Genomic DNA, 19121 nt, shown 5'->3' with positions numbered 1-19121 from the left:
TGCTCAGGTGGTAAATTGTTTAAGCTCAGTCTTGAACTATGACCATGTGCATATTATTGTGATTATACTAGAAAATCTGAAAGGTGAGTGCACAGCCTAAGTATGTAGAACTTAGCATCCAACAAATGTTCATACTGCCATTTTTGCCAGCCATTTTTGCTACTCACATAGAATAAAAATGAAATTTACACAGAGATTAGGAATATGGCACACACGGAGAGGGAGAGGCAGAAATGGAGTTTTAACGTGTACTGGGACTTTTCAGCCCCCCTCCTGTTGCAGCCCCGTTAATAACACTTCTTTAAATCTCCAAACCAGCATTTGATGTGGCACATGGGGCTGCAGCTGGAAGGGAAAACCAGCCGCCCCCTGATGTATTCATGGAAAAATCAGACTCTTTGTAAATGCATAATTTCTTAAACAGCTTTGAAATGACTTAAGGGGAACGCTCTGAGGTTACAAGGAGTACACACATATCAAGAGACAAGGAGATATCAAGAGACAAGCGCAAGGGGACCTCAAGATTGTCTTACATCACAAACAGGGATATTCTTTTTCATCATATAATCCTGATTCTCTGAAATGAGAAGTCAGCATGTGTTTATTTGCGAACCGCTCAGCCTCTTGAAGATCCCGTTCTTTGGAATGCAGCATTTTCATTAATAGGTTTTGATATCCTTTGAGCATATTTGATATAGATTAAGGTAGTTTTACAAAAACATAAAGCGGGTGAGAGGGATTTTTGGCTCTCCTGATGTTGCTGGTCTACAACTATCCATGACCATCGGCCATGCTGTGCAGGGCTGGTGGCGTAGCATGGATTGTCAGTGCCCGGGGTCAAGCCTAGGGAGTGTGGGAGGGAGGAAAATGGATGGAGTTCGCATGCACATTAAACCGTCCATGTCACCCAGGAGATCACAGATGCAGAGATAAGAAAAGAAGAGTCGTTCTATTGTCTGGAGAGGCTGCTTCCTGGTTCACATGGAGAAGCCATTTTCAGCGGAGCTCAGTGACGGAAGCATGCAGCTGTATTGAGGCAGCAGCAGGTGTCGAAATTTTGCACCCCTATTTTGCACCTGGGGCAACCGCCTCTGTGCTCTCCACGCTACGCCACTGCCCAGGGCTAATGGGATTTGGAGTCCAGCAACAACTGAAGGGACATTTTTGGCATACAGGATGTATTCTTGAATGAAGATTATGTTGATTTGCGGACTTGACTCTCACCTGCTCAGGTCTATAGTCAGAGGGGTAAGAGGCAACGTGTGTCGCTGGAGATGCTGTGCTTTGGGGCAATTATTGTAAACCCTGTTTGAGCCAAGTTCTCATTTCAAGCCCAAATAAAGGGATGTAGGCAAGAACTGAATTTTGGGGTAGGACAAGTGAAACAGAAGAATAAAAGTATTAAGATTGGATGATGGATGAATCATCCTGCTTTGAGCAGGAGGTTGGATGGAAATACCTCCAACTCTGTGATTCTATTCTTTCACACTATTTTTGTAGCTACTTCTTATTGCTGTTGTCAGGTACTGCTATAAGCCTTGATGGTGGGACACTGGGGGTGCCGATTACTGTTGTAAAGGGCAGAGGGAGCCCAGGCACTGGGAATGTGATAGGTCAGCTGAAAGCTATGAGATCCCCCCCCCCGTCCCCCTTCTGGTCCTGCTTGCAGCCAAGGATGCAATGTCAATGAAGCTTTTAGTCTTGAGTGCTGTTACTAAATGCCAGGCTGGTCCATAATAAAATATCTGCCACCTAGTTGGTTATCCTTTGGACGGGACTGACCTGGGGTTACATAATCGACACCTGGGTAGAGGCAGGTGGCATTTGCCTGCTTCAGTTATGTTGAACTTGGGTTCTTGGTTCAGCATTAGCCCTCAATGGTTGGGAAAGTGTGGGTTCCATTTCCCCACCTTCTCCCCCATTTCCTTTCTAGCAGAGCTCACATTTAAAGCATTAGCCCCTGATATCACACACATGGGATTGAAGGAGGATTCTGCTTCACCACCCCAGTGACTACTCCTGATAGACATGGTCTTGGACCTGATGTTGAGAATCCCCAAGCTTTTCTTTCTGGGGGCGGAGGTGGTCTTCAACATTCATGCCAAGACCTCCTTACCAAGTGTAAGTACCGTTAACAACCATGGAGCTGGCCAAGAATGCCTGTGGTCCTATAAATGTGACGGGTCATATGCTCAATCTGGTATTCTCTGCCAGGTGAGGTGATGGTTCCATGGAGAAATCACAACATGGTGGGGTTTAGAAGCATGGAGACCATAACACCACCACAGGGATTGGAAACCAGTTAAGATGATCTGCCTGCAGAGACTGATGGATTTTTGGGACTCTTCCATTTTTGTAAACCTTACTTAGCTGGAAAACTGTGTTGCAAAATTTGGGAAAGTGTAAATTTCAATATGTAGCTGCATTTCTGTCTGCATATTGTTTCAGAAAATGCAAATTTGGTTAAGTTCGCCTTTAAATGTGAATTGTTTTCCTATTCCTAACACCAGCATATATGTGACATTTCACCATCCCAGTAGTCAGCCTGTTCCCTGAGTGCACTTATTTGCTGGAGCAGCAAATGTTAAAGTAATTGCTTATGCAAAAGTCAGAGTGATTGCCATCATGAAATCACAAGGGCTCATGTATCTTATCTGCTCAAAAGTCACGAACGGCAGATTGCTTCTAGGAATCTGACGGGCCGACATGGGAATGTGTGTCCTGTTAATTCGTTTTTCACTGTGCCCAAACAGTGCAGCCAGCATTTCTCTCCTTTTTCATCCTGAACATGTGCAGAACTTCCCTTTTAGACTACAAAAACCTATCTAAATAGATCATCTGAAGTGTTTTGCACAACTGAGTGCAAATCTTTTGCTCAGTGAAGATAGCCATCGGCTCCTGTTATCTGTAATCCGAACGATTCACTCTCTGCATCCCTAAACAGGCATACAGAATGCTGCCACTGCTAGTGGTACCCACCAGCTGTTTACTGCATTTGCAAATCCAGCAAGAGGAATGGCAAACATAGCATGTGGGCTGAATGAAAGGATCCAACCGAGAAGGCATGCTTTGCGCACTGCTAAGTCTAGTTGGTCTCACAGTTGCAAAATATTTACCATGCTTGGATTGGGGTGATTGCATTTAATTTATTTCTTAACTAGGCTATAAATATTGGAAACATTAAAAAAGGACTAAAATATGCAGTCACATTTTTGTGCTGGGATCCAGGGACAAGTTGTAGGATCCTTTGTCAAGCTCTCATATCCTAGAGACCACCTTTCCTTGTAGCAGCCCATCCCCCAGCTCTATTGTATTATTCAAACAAGACCATACCTCTCATTTTTATCAGTTCAGGAAATTTGAATTGTAGGCGCAGAAGCAGGGCCTTTACACTGATGGCCCCAGGACTTTGGGATGTTTCTCCCAGAGAACCTCCTTGCTTACATTTTGAAAAGACTATATAGCACCTACTGCAATTTCCAAAAAGCTTTCGGTTTCAGGAATTCTGTCGATTAACGTCAGTGGATTTGGTGGGTGCTGTTTTTATTATTTGCTTTTCAACATTCATTCTCATAACCCACTTTAATGGTCCACACAGGATAAGAAGAAAAAGAAAAAGAGACCACGGATGTTATAGTTACTCTTAGAGCTTGCATATTTATTGAACAAATCCTACTAAAAGAGCTAAAATACATTGGGTACTTGTAGTGCATTATTAAAGATCACACTGTTACAAAAGCCTACATTTTCAGCAGTACACAACTGCAACTATACATAAATGCCACAACTGCTGAATACTGATTCTTGCTATATGTATATACAGCACAATTGACGCTATCTAGTCTACTAGAAAGAAAGCGCACGAGAATAGGGAAGGAGGAGGAAGAGGAGGAGGAAGTGGAAAGGAAACTAAGAATTGCAGTGCATGCATTGGTATTTAACAGTCAGAAGCTAAACAGTTCAGGTCAAAACCTGCCCAGTCAAAGGAAGAGCTGAAAGACAGAGTTATATAAAAAAATCAAGGTGGGCTTCCAGACTGTGTCTAACACAACAACATTCCATGAGGAGATGGTACAATTTTGTATTGTATTTTGTTTCCTAATACCCTGGGAGCAAGAACAAAAATGTAAAACCCACACATTGGAAAGACTGTGGAATTCTATTCATTGCTTTTTTAAGAGTTTGTCATTTTAGACATTTAAAGGAACGATTGCGTTGGGGGGGAGGGGAAACCAGCCAATTTTTCATTGATTTTAAGAGGACATGTAAAAACATGCTAACCCTCCCTTTAAAAAAAAAAAAAAAGCCTTCCTAATAAATAAAAAAGACAAAAAACATTAAGAAGACCCCCTAAAGACCGTATGAAAATTATTGCTATTCTTTTATCCAAATGATATAAGCAGGATGGCAGAAAGGAACTCGTAGTAAATTACAGTTTTGTGATTGCTCCCACTTACCATTTCAAGTTTGTGAGCACACCCAGGTGGGAATCAGTTCCGCACTTACTGTATTAGTAATTACTCACCCTACAACACTGAATAAGAAAGCCACACTGAAGACACAAGGAAACAAGTCAGTCCAGTCTAAAGAACGAGAACGAAGTACCAACACCTTCTTAGAACATGGAAATTAAAAATAACTCCATCAGAGCTACCTTGCCAAGGAGCAACGTTTAAAGTCCAAAATAGCACCATTCATCAGTGTCTCAAATCCCGTGGCAGCATCTCAGTCACTTACCACAAGGAAACCATGAGTTTCATACTACTTCTATACATCAAAAGAGTACATGGATAAAATATAGAGATATACAGACAATCGATGAAAATAAACTACTAGGCTTGTTACATCTAAAATGAAATAAAAGGGGGACTCTCAGCCTCTGCAAGAAGCAGTTCGGAATCATGGAAATGAAGAGGCAGCAAAGTTACCAGTTGCATGCGGTCTGTTGAGTTTTGAGTAGTGGAAGACATTGTTGTGGTAGAACCAGGCCTGAAGGCCCACCTGTAAAGTTTGTAAACTTGGATTCACAGTGTGAAATTCTGAGAGCTTTGACTTGAGTCAGAATGGTTATAAACCGGTTTCATGATACGTATTTACCCCCACTGTAATTCTCTATAGAAAGGCTCAGAGTCCCGTAATTTTCTTCGTATGATTTACACAGAAACAATTCCCGATATATGACACCATGATGACCTCATCAACACCCATACATCATATTTAATACAAATGAGGAGTTATGATTAAAAAGAGGAGAGGTAATTTATTTTGGTGAAATGGTGTCCATAGCGATTTGCTGGTGCCAGGAGCGGAGCTTCCACCTTATCGTTCTTTTTGCGATTGACTTCCTTTGGGATGGGTAGGTTGTCCTACACAAGCAGGGTGGGAGGAGAGAAAAGAGTTAGATGCATTTCTACCGTACCAATGTAAAACCTTTCCCCTTACATACATTTGGCTTGTTACAGACTTGGTTTAAACATTAAGTATACACTACTTCAAGTTCAAAGTATTAGGTGGAAGAATATTGTTTAGGATATTGTCTTCCAAACATGATGCAATCAACAAAACTATGATGAATGGAGAAAACACCACACACTACAATTTGCTTTCTAGAGTTCTGGGTCTTGGTAGGTGCAGAAGTCATGCCTTGGGAAATTCCCAAATTGACTGAATACCATGTCAATATGGTACATACAATTCCTCACAATTATAGCACCAGTAATCCCAACATACAGAGATTGCCCTTTGGCTAGGGTAACAAAGTGGTAGAGCATTACACAGCTTTTCCTTTCCTACATCTTGGAAAGCAAAAGGACAGTATTATTTATTAGTTGCATTTGTATCGCTTCCAAGGAGCTCGCAGCAAAGTACATGAGATTTCCTCAGTATAAAGTTTCAGACTTCTGGCCGGAAGGGAATCGCTACCATTTTCATAGTTAATGACTCTTCTTCTTTCTGCAACACTGAAGAGTATGGCCCCATCTGTTGGATAGCTCCTCCCCAATAAGATTTCCAAGATCACAGGGGCCTTCTCCACGTAAAATACCTAACCCCAGCAAGCTGACATAGGAGCAGCTGTTATTTTCTGACCAAAAAACAAGATAGATTCTTTGCACAAGGGTAGCACACAGGGGAAGACTTCTTATTCTTAATGTATCTGCAAACCTCCACAACAAGTGCATTCCTTATTCTGCATGTTTTGGATATGTTTGGATGCAGAGATGCAGTTGTGCAAGGCTGATGCAGTGGCGTAGCGTGGGTTGTCAGCACCCGGGGCAAGGCAAGTAATTTGCGACCCTAACCCGTGGATTTGCGCCCCCTAACCCCCAGATGTTGCGCCCGGTGCGGCCGGCCCCCCCTGCACCCCCCACGCTACGCCACTGGGCTGATGCTTAAGGCAGTTAGACACCTGGTTGCGTGCTCTGCACACAAACTGCCAAGTAAGCAAGTGTGCAAAAAACAAACAAGGTAAAATCTGATTGCATACATTTACAGACCAGGTGAGGATCATATTAAGTGCGACTAATACACGTCTGAGGGAGATAACTTACTGATAATAGCATGAAGAAGATTGCTTTAAACCATCACTCAAAGGCACAGAACATTAATGCTAACAAGTTTGCCTGCCAATGAATTCATTTGGGTCTTAATCAGAGGCTCCATTTTTACTGGCATTTCTAATTTAGTGCACAGAAAATCCATTCGTGCTGCAAAAAATTGCCTAGTTATTGAAATGTACCTTTTTGCTGCCTGCCTTCTCCTGCCTTCTTAAATGGCTTGTTTCTTAGGCTCCTGGCACCCAGTAATGAACCCTTTTCCTGCAATAATTTACTGAAAGGCATATTTATTCTCTCAAAGTGGTAAGGAATGGTTAGCAGGCCATGCTGCCAGAAGCTGTGCTTTACTATCTAGATCGTCTTGCTAATACTTTCTTTCCCACACTGTCACTTCTAATGTTTAGTTCTTAGTTCCTATAATATATTATACCAAGTGCTTAAGCCTGGCTCTAACTTTAAACCTATGTTTAGCCTGTTTACTATTTAATGTCAGCGAGATTTAAAGTAAAGCCCATTATTATGCATTATCTTGAGCAGAGAGACACTGCAGAAAGAGAGTCCTAACACAGGTAGGACAGAAATCTGATTGGTGTATGCAGGATTGCAACCAAGATACTTATATATATATATATATATTTGCTTTTCTGTGGCTACATGTAATTAGGCTAGACTCATTAGTCTTGAAAATTAGGATATATTAATTGCAGTAAGTATTAAATGCTCACATTTCTTTCTTGAAATTCTGCATCAGAAATCAGTTTTCACACCTCTATATTAACCTTGATTAGTTTCAGTCTTCTTATATATTTATAATATTTCTATACTGTTAATATTCAAAATCCCCAAGTGATTCACATAACACACAATAAAACAATTTTTAAAAATGAATATCTATATATACAACATTATAACAAAAAACACGAAGTAACAAATGGGATTCTATAGGGGGTTGCCCTCCCATCCAAAACAGGTTGCTTCCCTCCATTCAGATCAGCAATACCACCTCCATCTTATCTGGTTTACGTTTCAACTTGCTTGCCCTTATCCAAACTTGTTTGCTCTCATTTTCTTTAACTCAGAAATGGCAAACTCTTGAATAACGGCAACCTCCCGATCAGAATAAAATATTGGCTGCGGAATATTTTCCTAGCCTCTATGCGAAGCAAAAATGTGGGAAGGTGGGGGAAGCCCACAACCCTATCTCATATATTCATGATTTTCCATATCCAGCATTTTTAGCTGTGCTAATAATTCTGCTACTCTACGGCCCTACCGCTGAGCCTGTTCAGGCAAAGCTATCTTGAAGCTGGAATCCAACGGTCGTACATTATTAATTCAAGCTGTCTCTGCAGTTATACACACTCAAGAGAATATCCAGCGGCCCAGTCCCATTTTATTGCAACACCAACAAAGGGAGGTCATCAGCTGGAGCACAAACCAGCAGTGGCCTCTCTCTATGTCAGGGGCTGGCAGAAGGCAGATTGGCACTGGGTGGAAACAGCAGCATTCTGGGGCAGGGGCATATATAAAGCCCTTGAACTATTTACAATGAACTAAGGCAGGGGTGAGGAACTTGTGGTTCATTCAAACCTGTTATGTATTGAAGTTCTCACCCTGGGCCAGCAGGGGGATACTGTAGATAGTTATGCAAATGAAGGATTGAAAGTGACGTTCAGTGATTGGATAAGTTTTAGAAAGTTGTTACAGTAACGTGGTACTGGAGCTCTATATAAGCAGGCTGACTGAGTCCTTCAGTTCAGTTCTGTTTTGGCCTCTGAATAAACAAGAGCTGTTGAAGAATCACTGTGTCGTCTGATATGTTCACCCACAACTTAACAAAACTCCACCTCCCAGCAGCCCCAGCCAGCCTGGCCAATGGCAAGGGATGATGGGAACTGTACTTAACATCTGGAGGACCACGGGTTCCCCTTCCCTGCCGTGAGTCTTCCACCTCACCCTGAGATCACGCACTCCTGCCCTGACACCATGTGGCAACTCTCCAGCAGGCCATTTGTTCTAAGAAGAATTGGGAGGAGAAAGAATCTTGGCAGGCCAGACATGGCATATGGGCCCCATGTTGACTTTCCTGTTCCTTGTGGAGAAAATGGAGGAGATGAAGTGGCTCATTTCCTAGTATTTTGCTGCCTTTAACCACATACTCTGTGGAGATTGTTTTCCCCCCACAGCGGTCTCCTACCTCTAGAAGTACTGATCTAATATGACCTCACGCCAGGAAGTGAACATGGCCAGGCTGCCTGCATGGCAATCACAGTCAAAAATGCTAAGTCAAGAGAAAGAACTTGCTCATCTCTTGCTATAAGGAAAACCCAACAATTAAGAAACTGTGGTTTTAGAAGCAGTATATATTGTATGTGCAAAACAATTCTCTCTCTCTCTCTCTCTCTCTCACACACACACACACACGAGTGAGAGAGAACGCACTAAGTTTTGTGCTATGATCCTGTCTACTCCTGAGCTGAGAACTCACAGACATATTTCAAATTTAAAATAATGTATGTGTTTATGTTAAAGCTCTGGTTTACAGTTCACGAGAATTTGGCCCAAGGTCTTTAGAATTCAAAGCTCCTTTTGTTGCATTTTAGAGAACATTCCCTTAAATAAGTCAATTATTTCCTCAATTGTTTTTTTGCTTGTCGTTTGGTTTTATTCATGGCTTTTTTTTACTCTTAGAGGATATAGGAAGAAAACTAAAATTTTTAACATGCAAACAACAGACAGACAGATAGATGAAAGATCTGGGCAGGGTGCCAAAAGTATTGTGTTGTGCAGTTCCTTTTCAGCTGTAAAAACAATCTCAACCCTGAAATTCTGCCATACAGTCATAAGATTAAATATATATATATCCCATGTGACCATACGAGGATCTGCAAATACAGTCTCTCTGTTCCTTGCAAACCATTTCCACTTGTCTAGTCCATGAGAAAGAGAAAGGGCTTTTTTGTCTGCAATTCTGAATTCATGAATCTATTCTTTTTTATTGCTCCTTCATTATATAAGGCTGTTTTAGATTAGTAAGAGGAGTTCATAAAATTGGAAGACTGAGCCCTTTTCACTATTTGTCTGCTATGTTCCATTAGCTCTAATTGTATAAACCTAATTTAAGATTGTGATTATAAAGGTTCTCTATTTCTATATAATATTCTAACGATAATATCCAGAAAGACAAATTGCACTGATTTAAGTCTTTAATAACATCCATAAGGTTGCAATCCTAAACATACCTACTAAGAAGCAAGGGTCATTGGGCACGGTGGGACTTACGTCTGAGTAAACACAAATAGGGCTGTGCTGCAAGCTTCTTCCTTGGTTAATAAAACTCTAGCCATGAACTAAAGAGTTGTGTTGGAAGAGGCAATTTCTGAAGTCTCCCTAGGTTTCAGAGGAGGCTCCTTACATTGGGGAGGGGAGATAAGAAACAAATTTTTGAGACTGCAACCCACAGGGCACTTTGCCAGCCCAAAGCATTCACCAGAGGCTTCACTATGGAAAATAAATGAGCAAATTGATCCTATTGAACTCTTGCTGCAGTGGCATGCTGGCAATCCTCTATTCAGTTTTACTCCCTACAATGGAGACTCTCATCACACTGTGGGAGTTCAGAGGGCTCCTCTCCCTTGCCAACACCTCCTGATGCCCATCATTCAGAGGACAAAAGAAGGTAGAGGGGTGAGCAGAGAGGAGAATCACAAGGGGAATGGCATGGCCACAGAGGCAGCTAGCAGCTGGTTCTCCCCATCAGATCGTCCAAGAAGAAGGGAGAGACTGAGAACGAAGGATTTCTCAGCTATCTGCCCACCATAGCCAAACATGACCACCCAGGCCAAGCAGTGTGTAGGGGGCAGGTTGGGCTGGTCTAGGGTCCTTCTGAGACCTAGGCCTTTAGCCAGCTCCTGACCTCCTGGATTCCACATGGTCAGAGAGGAAGCCAGAGGGGAACAAACTGTGACCCTTCCCACCAGCCGAAGCCAAAAGAGTGTATGGATCAAGCTTTCCTCTCTACCTGATAGACGCATACTATAAGGGTAATAAAGTGATATTCACAACCCTGGGATCAAGGCTTCCTGTCCCTAGACCATACTGCCTGTGCCTTACCATAACACTACCATGTTTCACAGGGGAGGAAAGATCCAATGGATGGCACAGACACTGGAATACAGTTGTACCTTGGATCCCAGATGCCTTGCGAGTCGAAAGTTTTGGCTCCCAAATGCCGCAAACCAGGAAGTGAGTGTTCTGGTTTGCAAACGTTCTTTGGTACCCAAACGTCTGGCGTGACTTTCACAGCTTCTGATTGGCTGCAGGAGCTTCCGTGTCATAATATATAACCACTTCCATGTCACAATATAAACCAGCATGCAGTTCAGAAATTTCCTTCAATGAAATGCATAGGAAATGTGCTGTTGCCTGAATGACAGATTTGTTTGTGGGAATCTTCTTAGGACAGCTCTAGGACTATAACTGAAACTACTTTTCAGCTGTTCACTGTTTTGCTTACTTGCCAATTTTGCTGCCAAATATCTGAGTCATCAGTAACGAGGGATAAGAAAATAAGACCAGTATGTTTTGTGGCTTTGAGGAAACCATTTTTATCCTGTGCAAATTTCAGATCCAATTCTGGACATAATAATAATAAAAAATAAGGCTGTTTAAACTTGTCAGGACAACTTAAGACACCTAAAGCCATTTTAACAATAGTATTACTATTTATCAACAATACAACCAAAAATTTGTATTTAATTCCACTGAAGGCTTCAAAGGTAGTGAAGATTTAGGGGCCAAATATGTCTTGCATGTAAATATGTGTAGCCACTGTAATATTTCAGCCCGTTTTCAATTCTTCAAAATGCTGTTGAAATTCTGTAACATGTGTTTGTGTGTAATTTATATGTGGGAGTGTGTGCAGCTAGCCCCAAGACTCTATGCAAACACACAGTTCAAGCTTTAAAATGCCAACTGAGATATTTTGAAAAGTACCTGAAGAAACCCTCCATGCTCATGGCTGATTGGAATGTGCTTCTGGCTTTCTGTGAACCTTGGATGATAAACCTACAGAAATATTAATACAATGAAACAAAAATTAATCATGAGGTTGCGGTCGTTTGCAGAATTGCAGTGCATCATTTGAAACAAAATGCAAGCAGGGTCCACATTGGTGCCCAGCGGTTCCACCAGCCTTCGGTTTCCCAGGAGTTTTTTAAAGCAAATTTCTAGTTCTTCTGACTAGCAAAAACTTGAAACAGGGTGTACAAGAGAAGCCACTAAATGGAGGTTGTGAGGAATCTCCTAGAAACGCCGTGCAATGGTCAAACTCGTTTTTGTATGTTAAAGATCCCAAATTCAACCCCCTGGCATCTTCATGTAGGGCTTGGGTGAGGGACAACCTCCATCTTCAGCCCTGGAAAGCCACCAATGGTTTAGTCTTTGCTTCTTTGGACAAGAAAGGCTCCCAGAGCAGCTTAGAAAAATAGCGAGCAACAGAGTCGTCAGACTCAGCCTTACAATCTAAAAGAGACAATGCCCAAGGGGAGAAAACGGGATAAGGAATGAAGAAAAAGCAACGCCAGGTACCAGCTCTTAAAGTTATCAGCTTTGATGGACACAGATCAAGAAGTCTGATGGGATGATTGCCACCAAGTGACAGCCGAGGGACAGCCAGAGGCAGCTGGTCTCTCAGCAGAAGCGATGCAATAGGCCTGCTTCCCTTCTCCCTCTGCTCTGTAAACTGATGTACCGTATTTTTTGCTCTATAAGACTCACTTTTTCCCTCCTAAAAAGTAAGGGGAAATGTGTGTGCGTCTTATGGAGCGAATGCAGGCTGCGCAGCTATCCCAGAAGCCAGAACAGCAAGAGGGATCGCTGCTTTCGCTGCGCAGCGACCCCTCTTGCTGTTCTGGCTTCTGAGATTCGGAATATTTTTTTCTTGTTTTCCTCCTCCAAAAACTAGGTGCGTCTTATGGTCTGGTGCGTCTTATAGAGTGAAAAATACGGTAGTAACTGCCACTGTGTGAAAAATGGTTGAATCTGAATTATTTTTTTAAGAATCAGTTTGTGGTTGTAGGGAAGGGGCACAAAGGACAAGTTTTAGTATAGTTTTTCAGGGAGTTTCTTTGAACAATTCCCAAATTCCTCTTCGTTGCTTTTTACCTGAAGACCATCACAGAAGCAATAGGATTAAGGATTTCTGAAATGTTGACCATCTGTCCACAGACTGCCTGCTTCTTCCAATCACTGCTTCTGGGGAATAAAGCTATGACGGGGCTTCAGATTTTGTGATAAGGATGATGCGGTATGAAGCACAAAGTCTGCGAGGGGAGAGGTAGGGGCACAGGGCAAAGAGGGAAAGCCACTCTGTCACCACCTACTGGTCTAAATCGGTATAAAGCAGTTTTCTACATTCTTCGGACACCCCTTAACCCAGAGAAGTGCTCTCTGCATCATCTTATCCGCACACCATTTTGCTCACCTGGTTTTGAACTAAGCTGGTACTGAAATAAGCCTGCTTTTAATACAGTTTGACTGTTGCATTCGAATGATCACTACGCATAGTGTATGTGACACCTGTAACTTAATTTGCCATGTACTCACAGAATCTGGCATCAGTGGAGCTTAATTTCAACTATGTGAGGGGGTGAACTCCCCAGGCAGCAAAGAGTCTTACTTCCTGCAATACCTGCTGCATGCTTGTATCTGATTATTTACAATTTTGACTGCTCCAAATCAGAAATGAAACCTGTCTCCTCAAATGCCAAGTTATTGTCAGGCACACTGAGCTATCCTCAGAGAGGAGATGGCATGACTCTTTCTTCATTCTGCTCTTAAATCCTTCACAACCATCATTCCCACTCAGTTGGGCATTTATGCAAGGCAGCCATGTCTGCTACTTTTATTTCATTAATCTACAAAATTTTGCCTGCCAATCTTCGTTGTTGTCCATCACTATTGTGGCTGAATTTCTACCACTGGAAGAAAGCTAATGGTGTAAAAACCCTCACTTCTGGAACAGAAAAAAATCCTGAAGATCCCAATCTATCTCCTTTTGTACAGATACCACAAATTGTGATGCTGCAACCCTTCGCACACTTACCTGAGGGTAATCCTCATTGAACTTGGTGGGGCATACTTCCTAATAAATACACATAGGGTTTCACAGCATAGTAACTTAACATTTTTCCTTTCTAAGCCAAAGTCTCATATGAAAAAAGAAATGTGGCAAGGAATCAAATAGAAAATGCAAGTGGAAGAGGGTTGGGGTTGTTTTTTTTTACAGGGTTGTGAATGATCCCCCCCCCCCCCCAAATCACACCCTTTAGTTCACTGGAAGCCTACAAACACCAGAAAAGAGAAAGTGTTAATACGATGGTGTCTTTAGTAAAAGTAGAGGACCAGCTTCAAGTACCATCATTGCCAGAGAGAAAGGATCCTAGATAGTTGGACTAGGAAATCATAATCATTATGCAATTTGTACCCCACCCATCTGACTGGCTTGCCCCAGCCACTTTGGGTGGCTTCCAACAGATATAAGAACACAACAAAACATCAAACATTAACAACATCCCTAAACAGGGCTGCCTTCAGCTGCCTTCTAAGAGTTGTGTAGTTCTTTATCTCCTTGACATCTGATGGGAGGGCGTTCCACAGGGCGGGCGCCACTACCGAGAAAACCCTCTGCCTGGTTCCCTGTAACTTCACTTCTCGCAGTGAGGTAAAAGCCAGAAGGCCGTCAGAGCTGGACCTCAGTGTCGAGGCTGAATGATGGTGGTAGAGATGCTTCTTCAGGTATACAGGGCCTCCATAACTCTTGCCAAACAGATTTGGCAGCTGCATCTGGGGTAGATTGAGTTTGACACCGATGCTTGAGGAGTTCATTTGGTTCATATTCTGAAGTGAAATGACCTGAACTGAATCTAATGTATGGATTGGAATGTGGCTAGCTATCTTTTGGATCCTGTCATTTTCTAAGATTCTGCCAGAGCACATAGTTGTGCCTACTGTGTGGCGGCGAAAGCAGCAAAGAAGGCCTACATCATTGCTTCCATCATGTCCTCAAGAGCTCTTCAGGGTGGTCCATAGGCTGTTGACACCTATCTTAGGGAATGGAGCCTTGAACACCTCAGAGATGGTCTGCGAGTTGCTTTCTGGGCATTTTGAGGACAAAATTGTTTGTCTCCTTAGTGATCTAGATGTCACGACTAACTCAGTCCAAAGTGAGGTTTCCAACACTCCACCAACCCATCGGGAGCAGTCATTAGAGCTTTTGGAGCAATATGTCGTCAGTACCCCAATGATACCCAACTCCATTTTTCTGTAACATCTGAACTGAGAATACTTGAGAAGGCCCTGAACCAGTGTCTGGATGCAGCAATGGGATGGATGAGCGCTAATAGTGTTTGAATCCTGACAAGACAGAACCTCGGTGAGTGAGTAGTTCCTGGGTCCAGGAAGGTGCTTTCCATGGATGGAGATCATGCTCTCCTTGAAGGAGGAGGTGCGCTGTTTGGAGGTGCTCCTGGATCTATCTCTGTCTATCTATCTCGGTGGTGGTGTCCTTGGTGGCTAGGAATGCTTTGACCAACTTTGGTTGATAAGGCAGCTACATACATTCCCGGATCAGGGTAGCTTGACCACAGATGTCCTTGCACTGGTAACCTCATAGTTGGATTACCACAACACACACTATGTGAGACTACCCTTGAGGATGGTCCAGAGGCAGCAGCTGGTGCAGAATTGGGTGGCTAGGTTGTTTGTGGAGGCAAAGCCACCACAGAACACCCTGCTTGCAGGATTTGGCCTAGATGCCAATCTGCTACTGGGCCAAGTTCAACGTGTGAGAACTAACCTAAGGCCTTATACACCAGGTTATCTGAGAAACATGCCTTACATATCCCAGTAAATTGCTGTGGTCGAGCTTTTCCGGCAAGTTCCAATAATCACAGAAGCCCACTCTACAGTAATTTGGAACAGGGCTTTTAGTGTGGCTGTTCTGTGAATAGCATTCCTGTTGAGATACAGCGCAGCTGAAGATATTTTTGTTCTGACAGCCTTCCCAGTTGGTCTTTTTCACAAGTGTCTCCTTGTTAGGATTTCAGGTATTTGCTGTTTTGTGTTTTTAAACAGTTTTTAATCATCTTATGTGTAGGTCGCCATGAGACAGTTGTTGAGGTGGTGATTTATAAATCGATGATGATGATAATCTTGCCTTTGAAAATGTGCAGTGTTATGAGGTGGCCTTTAAACAAAATGGCAGCATTATTTTGAAAGTGTGTGGCTGTCACAGCATCAGCCAGGCTTTCCGGCCACTTGGGAAAGGCTGTTACTGGTAGAGTAAGATGGGAACTTTTAAAAAAAGCCAATATGAGGACCACCTTATAAAACTGCAAGTACAGATTTAATTTTTTTAAATCACATGAATTTTTTTTTCAACAGCACATTAATATGGAATTAGAAATAAGAACATGTGAAAGTGGCGTGGTCCAGAAATAGACTGCTCTGTCCGCTTCTTGGAACTTTAAGTAAATGTTGAGGCACAGAAATTTAAAAGCACAGAAGCTTAAATAATGGCACGGCTCAGAAGAAGGCATCCCCTCGTATCTTTCATTTGCCATGTTTCTGTTAAGACACTGTATGTGGCTTAAGTTCAGTTGTTAGATTACTTTAATGCAATCAGAAGGAGTGGCGCAGCAACAATGGAAGGTGAGAAAGGAAAGGGGCTAGGAAGTGGAGATTTGGAAGCTAAGACTGGAAACAGAGAGGTATCTTATGGGTGGGACAATCACATCCTGTCAGATTTTGAGGGAAACCTCCATTAGTGATGCCATGGTAAACAGATAATGCAGACAGGGCCAAACTGTTTTACAAATCTTGCTTCCCTCTCTCCGAAATGTCAATTCACGTTAAAGCAAAACTGGGCAATATGTGAAGTGTGTTGATGCATTTAATGTATCTGCTTTTTTAAAAAACAAAATGAGCAGCAATCAGAAGGGAAGATCAGAACCAGGATTGTGCTGCCTCAGGTGGAAGTTAAGACTTTCACACAGCACTGTGGCCATTGAGAATATCCCCTACCTGAAGCTGCCATATATCTTAGGAGGAAGACCTCTAGAGGAGGGGTCGGCAACCTAAGGCCCATGAGGCTTGTCTAACCGGCCCATGGTGACCCCTGCCATCCCCCCCCCCCCCCGCTCTTACTGTCACGGCGCAGTGCGGCACAGGGACCGACTTCCGGATTAATGGCACCTGAGCGCATGCGCACGGGCGCTCCTCTGACCTGAATGTGCACTGGAAATAGCGTGTGCCCACGCATGCGGGACAGAGAAGCACCTGTGCGCATGTGCACACGCTATTTCCGGTGCACTTCTGAGTCGGAGGAGAGCTGGAAACAGCATGTGCGCACAGGCGCTCCTTCGACCTGGAACAGCGCGCACACACACACACTCCAGCCCATCCTCTGACAGAAGGAGCATCAACCGGCCCATCCTCAAATAAGGTTGCCGACCTCTGCTCTAGAGCTAATGATAGCTTCCCTTATGGGGGGAAACAGTTACATGAAATATGTAAATGCATTTCACATAGCATCTAGTTTGGGCCTTAGTTATACAGTAGTTTTCAACTACAACAGACCAGATGATTAACTAGTTTGGTAAGGCAAAAATTTGAATTAAGTCCCATTCTGTCTAATATTCATTATCTGGTAGATAGAGATGGCAGTATCTTTGACTTTTCTACACTGATAACTAGCTAGGTAATAAGGAGGTCAACTTTTTCTGGTTAACAAAAATATAGGAAAAACAGCGCCCTTCATATTTACAGAATTCTGCAAGCAGGATAAGATCTAGGCAACCGACAGAAAGCATTTTGTTGCTCTAGTGCCCTAGTGTATTGCTGTGACATACTAAATTTATAAATAGAACTTGCCGTCAGCCTGCAGAGGCCCCTATAGCTTCTCAAAGCACTTCAGAGCTAGATGCTCAGGGAGATAGGGAACGACAAAGACATGTTCTAACATAGAGCAAGATGAAAGGGAGTGCACTGGTTGGCTGGTAGCAAGAAGCAAACACCAGAGACAGCCTTGTTTCCTGGAGACCTATTCACAAGATCCACATGGGGCACACCCAGATGTGATATGAGTATACCTACACACGAGCTGGCATGATATGAACTGGGGCTTGATCCTTCTCAGCAAGGCTGTCAGCCAGCAGTTAAGGCGCCAGGGCCAACTTGTGTAAGCATCCACTCTGCCTGAACCTATTGTGGATCACTCCTTGGTACAGAAAGCTTTGACTGTAAGCAACTGGAGATGACCAGGATCGCAGGACAGGAAGCCAAGCAGAAGCAGAGGTCTCAGCAACTTCAGTATAGCCATGTAGACTTTGTGGTTGCCAGCCAGCTGTTGTGAACAAGGATGCTTTTCTGTCGTAGTTTTCCTTACTGGAAATAGGCCAGCGTTCTTTTTGGCTCAACTTTATAGTAGTAATCAATGCCCAGCAGTGTGTGGCTGGTGATTTTTTTATTTTAGTTAAAGAGAGCCAGTAAAGGTAAATGGCATTGCTAAGGCCTTCATGGAAAAAAACCCCTCTCTTGTTTTCATAGCCAAATTCTCTGGCGTTGCATTTGCGCTGGCATTCTTCTATAGATCTTCTTTGTTCCCCACCCCCGTACGATGTGCCTGCATAGCTCAGTTGGTTAGAGCATGATGCTGAAAATTCCAAGGTTGCAGGTTTGATCCCCATACGGGACAGCTGCATATTCCTAAGTTGCAGGGGTTGGGCTACAGACAGTCCTCAGAGTCCCTTCCAACTTGATTCTATGAGACCTATGATGACTCAAATTGCTAAACATTAACAGGCCGGAAGCAACTGCATGCGGATAAGTAAATCCCACCTGCCCCTTTGAACACCTTCCTTGTGTTCACCCCTTTTCTTCCTCTTCTTCAGCTGCAGATATTAATTAGAAGATTCACTCCACAGGATTATGCACCTAGCCGCAGTACATTTCAGAGGATATTATGTCATCTATAATTTTTTTCAATGAGTCAGAAATTGTGTTAGGCTGCGATTCAAAAATTCCCATTAATTTCAGCAGATTTAATTCTACAGTAGCTGCGTGCAGGTTTGCATCGCAAAGTGATTTCCATTGGTCACTTTCTTCACAAGGTATAGATCTTGGTGTCTCAGTTAGTGGACACAAGTCTGGGCCTCCTCAAGTAACTATAGTACCGCCTTGTGTTCAAAAAATTATGACCTCATGTTTTGGTTAGAGCTAATATACAAGCTTTGCTTCCTATTGCAATAATATGGCAGTGCAGTACTATTTTCTTTGCTATCGTTAATTCTTCCCACTTCAGCTCATCCTATGGTTATGCTGGACGCCATCCCCTACTCCAACTAAAGTAGCTAACTAAAAGCTACTTAATATATTAAAGAAAAGTCAGGGTGTGGACAGTGGAAATGCATTTCCATTTTAAATATGGCATGAACCTAGCCAATAAAGAAGGAAAATGTAGGAATTCTTAAAACTGAAAGGCTGCAGCCTGCAAAAGAAACTAGCTAT

General features: G+C 42.9%; 2 long non-coding RNA genes across 2 annotated transcripts; one reads left to right on the top strand and one right to left on the bottom strand.

Moving 5' to 3' along the window:
- Positions 1-5372: 5372 nt before the first annotated feature.
- On the top strand, positions 5373-7120 carry LOC310660209. Its single transcript, XR_014503309.1, has 2 exons — positions 5373-6247; positions 6395-7120. It is a non-coding gene; the product is annotated as an uncharacterized lncRNA (long non-coding RNA).
- Positions 7121-7189: 69 nt separating this feature from the next.
- Positions 7190-11543, bottom strand: LOC310660115. Its single transcript, XR_014503206.1, has 2 exons — positions 8397-11543; positions 7190-8144 (listed from the first exon to the last, which is right to left on the bottom strand). It is a non-coding gene; the product is annotated as an uncharacterized lncRNA (long non-coding RNA).
- Between the last annotated feature and the right edge of the window lie 7578 nt (positions 11544-19121).

Source organism: Podarcis tiliguerta (assembly GCF_965153285.1).
Source record: "Podarcis tiliguerta genome assembly, chromosome: 11".
Taxonomy (NCBI): domain Eukaryota; kingdom Metazoa; phylum Chordata; class Lepidosauria; order Squamata; family Lacertidae; genus Podarcis; species Podarcis tiliguerta.
The sequence above is the reverse complement of the archived record's forward strand: the minus strand, read 5'-3'. Positions and strand labels throughout refer to the sequence as shown.